The following is an 8022-nucleotide window of genomic DNA, read 5'->3' on the forward strand; positions in this document are numbered from 1 at the left end:
TGGTCAGAGGATCACTGTGTGACCAAGAACTTTCCCCTTCAGATGATGTATCATTGCTAACTGCTGCAATGGTGGCAACAGCAAAATACCTAAAGCAGCAAGGAATGGTATCATTTCAGTTCCCAACCTGCTCCTTTCAGATATTGTTCCAGAATAGTAGAAACAGCCCCTTTGCTTAAACATCAGATCTTTTCATCCTTGTAATTATTTTCATTTGTTGTGTCTGATGTGTCTAAACACACACATGTCTAAGAGCCTTATGACTAAACTTGCAATACTTAAAAACCCATTATCCCATTAAAACAGGGACACTGTCATTGGCAGGAGTCAACTGGGCATAATTTCTGGTAGCATCTCTCGATGTGATCAGAATTATGAAAGATTCATGTCACATTCATGCTGGTGAGCCCTGACTCCAGCAGTCAGTCTTGTATCTGTGTCAGAGCTGTGCTCAGCCATCCAAACACTTCTAGTTACTTCACAGTCACCAAATGGCAAATCAATGCAGTCTGTATTGCTGCACATCATATAACTAATGATGCTGTTCTGTGGTGTCTGTGGTAACAGGCAGCCTTCGGATGGCAAACAAATAAGGCTAGGTTTTATTCTATCAAGAAGCCCTTCATAATAGTAAATCCATGCAAGCTACTTTACTCCTAACTGGATTATGTTTTCCTCCTTAAAAGCTGTACTGTGGTTGAAATTAGTGAAGTGTTTTTCCCAAGTTGTGTATTATGCAATATGGAAAGTATTTCTCAAACGATCTACTATTGTTTGCTGCAAGTGACTTAGCCCCCTAAGGAAAGATAATGCCAGGCATTCGGTCAGTATAAAGAGTGCTTCAGCCGTACTGTAGATAAATATACCAACAGTAATGATTCCTTTTTCCCCCACAGAAGCAAAGGGGACCATGTTCTAAATATAGGTCAACCTTATTGTTGTTACTATTGGAAGTTTATAACTGCCTTAGATAACGCTATCACAATTTCCGCTGGCCTTCTCCTGTAGGGAGTGCAATCCTGCAATTACCAGGCCAGCGTCATGTTGTTACCTAAGAAATAGAGAAGTTTTAAAGAATGACTAAAATCCTTCTTATCCCTCCTTCCTCTGTCTCCTGCGCATTTGGTGCAAGAGACCTCCAAGACACACAGGCATTCTTTACGGTCATATTCCCAGACTTCGGGAGGCCCATGTGCAGTGAAAAAGTTCAAACAACAGATACAGAAAAGCACAAAGATTGTCCAACAGCATCCATTAATTTCTTTCACCCAAAAGCATTGACTTCACTCTAGGCTTCATGAGTCATCACTTATGATCTTGGTAATTTACTGCAATGGGCATGAGATATACCACAAAATCAATGAAAACCAAGGCAAATTCAGAACTAAGATCAGGGCCTGTAAGTCACTAATGTTCAAAAATGATGGAGTGAGAATTATTACATGGATTCCTATTGGCTTCAACTGTCCGTGGTAAAACTTGCCTGACTACAGTGTGCACAGACTCTTTATTGTACAGGAATCAAGCTGCAGCCTCTGCTGAACCACCCGGCCTCCTTAGCACTTAAAGATGAACTGCAAATCAATTATGAAAATAGAGTTTAGTCCATATTTATGGGCTGAATGTCCCTGCTAGCCAGGCTCTAGGGGACATTCAGAACAGAAATACATTTCAGCTGCTCCTTTAAATAATTCGTTTTCCTCTGTGAAATCCTCTTGATAATTCTTGGTACCTTGCAGATATTTCCGAATGCACCATACAGTGGGACCGCAAATATAACAAACTGCAGGTTAATGCTGCTGGTGCTTAAACTTCTATTTGTGAAGAGTATGTTCATGACATGCAAATTCACTGTGGAAATGAAGGCACACACCCTCTGTACTGGATGTTTCTTCTTGTCTCTCTGTGAGGGTACTCTGGAAAGACATTTGGGCCTTAGTTACTGTTTACATTTCTTCTACTGATAAACTTAACAAAATTAAGAAGCTGCTTTCCATAAAAATCCAATGCTAGAAGTGTTTGCCGTTCTCTCTATTACAGAAAACTGGCAATCAAAATAGTCAAGTCTTGGATGTGTCATTAGAAATGGAAAATTACCAGCCACAAGGCCAAGGAATAGTATAGCTGCATCCCAACAGTGTTAGTTGTCCTTGCCAGCAAAGCTGCTCGCAAATAACCCCACTCCCTAATAAGGTTATTAAGGCTCATATTCACTAAAGAAGACAGGAATAAAGGAAGTAATTGATAAAATACAGTACCCATTTTTGTAGGATTTTACACTTTACTTTGCTTACTCTCTGTTTGCCTGAACTGCTCAAAGCACATTCAAACAACATCTGAAGCGTGAAAGACTGAGTCAGTCACTCTCTGTTTCCAAATCCCAAGTTTCAGCTGGAGGATCACTCACAAAAAACACAGTGGCAAGGAGGGGAAGGAGGGCTGGTAATGGTAGGAATCTGTTGGAAGAGAAGCGCTTGTTTCAGAAAGTGAGACATAGGAAACAGATTAAGACATAGAAATTGAAAAAGTTTGGAGAACACCATTGAAAAATGTAGGCAGCAGGCTTGAAGAAATCTCTTCCACTTGAAAGCATGAAAAGATTAGAAATGCGTACCATTGGGGAAAGAGTGAGAAAGGTGTAACACTGGGAAATTCTTTTAAAACTAATATGATGGAAGAAAATAATTTAAAACAACCGATTTCAAAGCTTTCCTTAACTTGCTAGGGTATAAAATACTCCTTGATGCTGTGTCAGAGGCAGGTGCCCTGCATAGTGCTCTGTTCTTCACCTGGAGCAGGGATGTGGCTGAAACATACAGAGGTTGAAAATCTAAAAGAGAGGGATGAAGGAAAAAAGAGGTCACGTGTTGTACTTCAGGATCTGCAGACACACCTGACCTGGAAGCTGGGTAGTGTTACCATGTCCCTCAGGGTACGCTGAGGCTTAGCATCAGAAGACACTTCTTATTTTTTCCCCTATGATGCCAAAGGATGAAAGTTATTAAGATCAACAAATGAAAATTAACATAAAGCCAGTACTTTAATAAATAAACTATTTTCTTTTTAATCATCTGTTACAGATGCTAATTGGATCCTTAAAGGTGTCATAGTTTAAATTAAAAAAAAAGAGAGAGAAAATAGGGAAAAACTGAGTATCAATTCCAGAGTCAAACAGTTACTGAGGTTCACAGGACAGAAGGAACTTTTGTCACTCATTAGTTTTCCCTTGCAGGTCCTCCTTTAAGAACAAAGTAATTCCTGACAAATACTGACTTAATAAAGTTTTTGTTGTATTCTCAGAGTTATGCAGCTACACTCACTTGCTGGTAACACGTCTTCTGACTCCGTGCCTTTAGTCCACATTATTGAAAGCTGTGAATATATTTTGCAATATCATCTGATAACCCCAACAGTGACATCAGATTGTTTCATAACACTGCAGAACTCTGAGGGATGCTTGGATTTACACTCTGTGCTCTAACTGTAAGATCTCTTTCCAATATTTTGAGATTACTAGAAGATTTTCATAAGGGAAAACATGCTTTTGGCAAAACCACCATGAAACTTATCCTTTTGCTTCCATTCAAGGTTACTTTTCATAAAATTTGTTTGTTACAGAAACAAAGAAAAAAACAGAGAAAAATACTTTTTGAATATTTTCTTCCAACTTTTGAATAATAATAATAAAAAGATAAAAGGGAGTGGAAACAAATTATAATCAATATGTACTGCAGAAAGGAAAATTACTCTGCTGAGAGACTATGCATAACCTTAAACAGTACCAGATGTGATACAAAGAAGAGTATTAACTACTCCGCATAGTTTGGAGTTTCTTTCAAGGCAGCTAAGAACAGGTAAAATTGAAGAGTGAAAGCATTATGCCAGAAGCAGCCAGGTAATGAAGCAGAGTCAGAGCTGTTAAAAGCAACTACAACATGGGGCTGATGCAATTTATAAAACATTATGTTATCCTTTGGAATTATGATTCTGAACAAGAGAAATACAGTCATTATTTTTCTCAGTTTTTCTAAGTTTTGACCTATCAAGAGGGAAGTCTAAAACAGTTCTCTGAGGACACGAGAGCTGCATAAATCACTCTTTTCTTTGGCCCAAATCAGACTGAAGGTGCACTGTTTTGCAACTTACCCATTTGCTAGGCAGGATCCAGTGGGCTGAGCCTGCAAAATTCACAGTAGAGGAAAGCAGGGAGAAAGTACGCACTGCAACCAGGCTCCCCATGGGAATTCTACCCCCCTTTCCAAGCAGGCATGGTGGTGCATCTGAAGCACTGCTGCACTGCTGTGGTGACCGAATGATCTAGAAGCAAACAAGCTAGAAGCAGCTGCAGGCACTCTGGAGGATGTTTTAAGCATTCTGGGTTTTACCATTATATTATTGGAACCACTGTTGCCATCTCATTGCTATAGTTTCAGCTTGGAGATTGTTTGTGTGTCTCTATACTTTGATGAAGTTGAAAATGCTACTGCAGTGCAAATACTAAATTACAGTCTCTATGTTGTTGCATTATTCATATGCCATGCAGTAGTTTTTATTCTCATCTACAATGAAAATCAGCTTGTATGGGGTTAGCAGCTGCTTCAGATGTGTCTGAAACACAGGCTGTCATAAAATTAAATAACCTCAGAAGTCTTCTCTTATGCCTAGGTATACAAGGAATTGCTGGAGAGCTATCTAAATTCTAGTGCATTTCATCCAGACAAAATAAAACATCAACAACAACCAAAAAACCCCTAATCAACCTATTCCCTTAAATGGCAGATTTCTCTGGACACACTTTCTCATTTTTGCTTGTTCTAGATTCTGTTACGAATACTACAAAAACAGGCCCCAGGGAATGATCCTTCACAGACAAGCAGACGGGCTAAATGAAGTAAGTTTTTTGCCAGCTGTAATTTTTCTGATCTGTGATTTGTACAATATTGTCTAAAAAGCCAAAAATATCCACATACTCTCAGAGGATAGGTCAGACCTAGATGGAAGGCCAAAAAAACTCCATGAGTTTCAACATCAGAGCTGGCCAAAATAAGGAAGCTCAAACTTAGTAGAGCTCCAGCCCTCACAGTTGGTTTCTCTGACAGCCCCATGCACTTCTCTCTCATCTTTTCTCCCATGCCATCCTACATGGGCCACTACGGACTCCCTTTGTTTTTTAACAAATGGTGACCAAGCTCAGCAAAGCCTCTAACAGCTGCTGGGCAAGGGAAGTGATATGAAACTGCAAAATTAGAGTACCTCAAACATGGCTAGAGAGCAGCTTTTGAAACCTTCCTTAGGGCAGCAGTCAGCCAACATGTCTGCTCCAGCTTCGGGGCTTGACTCAACCTTCATGGATGTATAGACCTGGAGACTTCCACCTAGGGTGGACTTGGTTTTATCTGCAAAGCCTTTTAAAGGCCTGTCTCATATATTGTAGGTAATTTAAAAAATGCATCCCAGTGCATTTTAATACTGTTACAGTAGGTCAGCAGCCCAGCAAAACACATGGAATCCCACTAAATGTAATGAATTGGAGTCATCATGCACTGCATATATATTTGTGACAGGCCTGTATTTGTGTGGTCCTGTTAATAGTCAGGGGAAAGTACTAAATAATTCCTGTGTATTCACATAACTTCATTGCCGCCAGAACTTGTTTACCCATTGACCACTCCCAGCCCATTACGTAGACTATATTTCTTTCAAATGGTCCTATCTTCCACCTCACACATGCATTTGAGAAGTGATTATTCTCAATCATGTCACTAAAGCTGCTATCATCCTCCTACTATGGTTTTACTTCCCCCCACCCCCCAAAAAAAAAAAAGAAGAGAGTACTTTATATAGGAAATAATATCTAAATGGTATTCAAGATATTCAACTTGAAGCCTGCAGTCCTCATTCAATCTTTATACTGGCACGGCTCTTACTGAAGTCAATGGGCATATAGCCCGAATAAAGACTAAATGCTGTGAGATGAGGCCCACTGGGCAAAATTACTAGTGATGGACAAATTAGTTTGGGTAGACTAGTAATGAAACAAAATCTGGGCTCAAAACCTAGACCAAACTGAAGCTGGTCCTCTGCGTTCAGCTGTAGGTATACCTTTGTGAATATTTGCATTCACAGCTTGGGTCCCTCCTTCCTGGCCTCAAACATTTGTGAATTCCTACAGCCCTTCTTTCTTCCTGCCACAGTGGCCCCAACGCAGGAGAAGGCTTCCTCTCTGCAGGAGCTCAGCTCAGCAGACAGGCAGTTCTGGGACATGGAGAAGGCAGCTTTCACTGCAGGATCTGGGGCTGGTCTTCTGCCTGAGAAAATGTTGGGGTTTTTACAAAAAAATCTTGTAAAGAGCCCCCACAAAAAACAGCCATCTGGATTCCTGGTAAAGAGTGATTGATGTACACATGTCTTTCCATTCTTCCTCTTTTCTTTTACCTCTTTCATCTGCTTGCTCATCTCTGCTGTGCCCCAAGAGATGCCATGTACAAGGCCCTCTTCAGAGGCCTGTCCATGCTTTGGCAGCGTACTACCTAAGGGCAGAAAATTTACTTTCTTCTCAGTCAGATGGAGGGAAGGAGGTCTTTATTCTGCAGCCAGGACACAGTAGAACCGGTGAGCAGGGTTACCAGCCCCTGCCAATGGGAGGTGCACGGAGCTTTCATCTGGTTACAGAAGCACGTGCACACGACTTTGCCCTACATGCTTGTCTTTCGTGTATTCAAGAGGACATGTCTCTACCCACACACTTAGCTGTGAAGTGGAGGTTTGAATGATGAAACCTGTATTCATGTGTACACTTACCTCTGCACCCAAGAGGGGAGGTGAGAATCCAATGTCCTCCTGCAGACCATAGGACTCTCCACAACAGCAAGATTTCTTCACAAAGACTAGAAAGTTCAGATGAAATCTTCTTGTTGTGAGGAGTCCGGCTGTATTTTGTGACCAAAAACATTTAGATGGACCATAGAAAAAGGATCCAACCCGTGAGTATTTAGAAAATTGGAATCTGCTATGGCCTTACTTTTGTATTTTTGCTGTATGTTATTCTTTGCCTGCAGGGTCTATAGGCAACAAAAGGACAGCTAATTTTCATACTCTCCTGGTGGAGTAGAAGGACAGCAGATCATTTATACAATTTCTAGTTGGAAAACTTCGTTTAGGAGTCTGATTTTGTGCTTGAGTGACTGGAAAATATTCATTAATATTTTTGAAGCTACTGGAGACAAGTACCATAAATTTGATTTTCAGATATTATGGATCTTTGGTGATAAAATTTAAAAATAAATAATAAAGCATCTCTTCCAGATTATTTAAACTGCAAAGGCAAATGTACCTGCTATATATTAACACTGTCAGCCACCTAGGCATTACAGTGGATTTTTAATGTGTTTCATCAAAACACTTAAAGGCACTTTTTAAAATATATGACCCACTAAATAAAAAAAACATAGGACGTAATCTTCAAGGCATACTGATTAATGCAAAATTGACTTGAACAAATGCAGCTTATGGCCATAGTCCAGGAAGCTCTCTTGGTGCTAAAGAGTTTCATACAATAGTTTTCCATTTTCAAAATCACATCAATTTTTACTTACAACGCTTTGAAAACAGGTACAGCAACATTCAATCAACTGCCCAGCAATAATTTAAAATCCTCTACTATTAAATTGTAAAAGTTTGAGTCATGGAAAGAGGATGGTGCTGTAGAGTTCTGATTTCCTGACTGTCATCACCCCCGGACCTGTCAGCTGCTGTACAGTGTTGCCTGTGCAGAGACGGAGTGGGCCAAATTATTCATTGTGAATCAGTTATGTGATGAATATTTTTTTCTGTTCATGAACAAATACTGATTTCTCCAGTTATCTTCTTAACAGATCGTCCCAAAATACTTATATGAGCAAAAGTCTGGGTAGCATCTGTGCATGAAATACCCATGATGTCAACTGATGCTAAATAAAAATGTAACAGTAATCAGATCATGTGAAATGGTCTCTACCTTACCTATGCAACATCATCTTGAAG

The sequence above is a fragment of the Gallinula chloropus genome (assembly GCF_964237585.1).
Source record: "Gallinula chloropus genome assembly, chromosome: Z".
In the NCBI taxonomy this organism is placed as follows: domain Eukaryota; kingdom Metazoa; phylum Chordata; class Aves; order Gruiformes; family Rallidae; genus Gallinula; species Gallinula chloropus.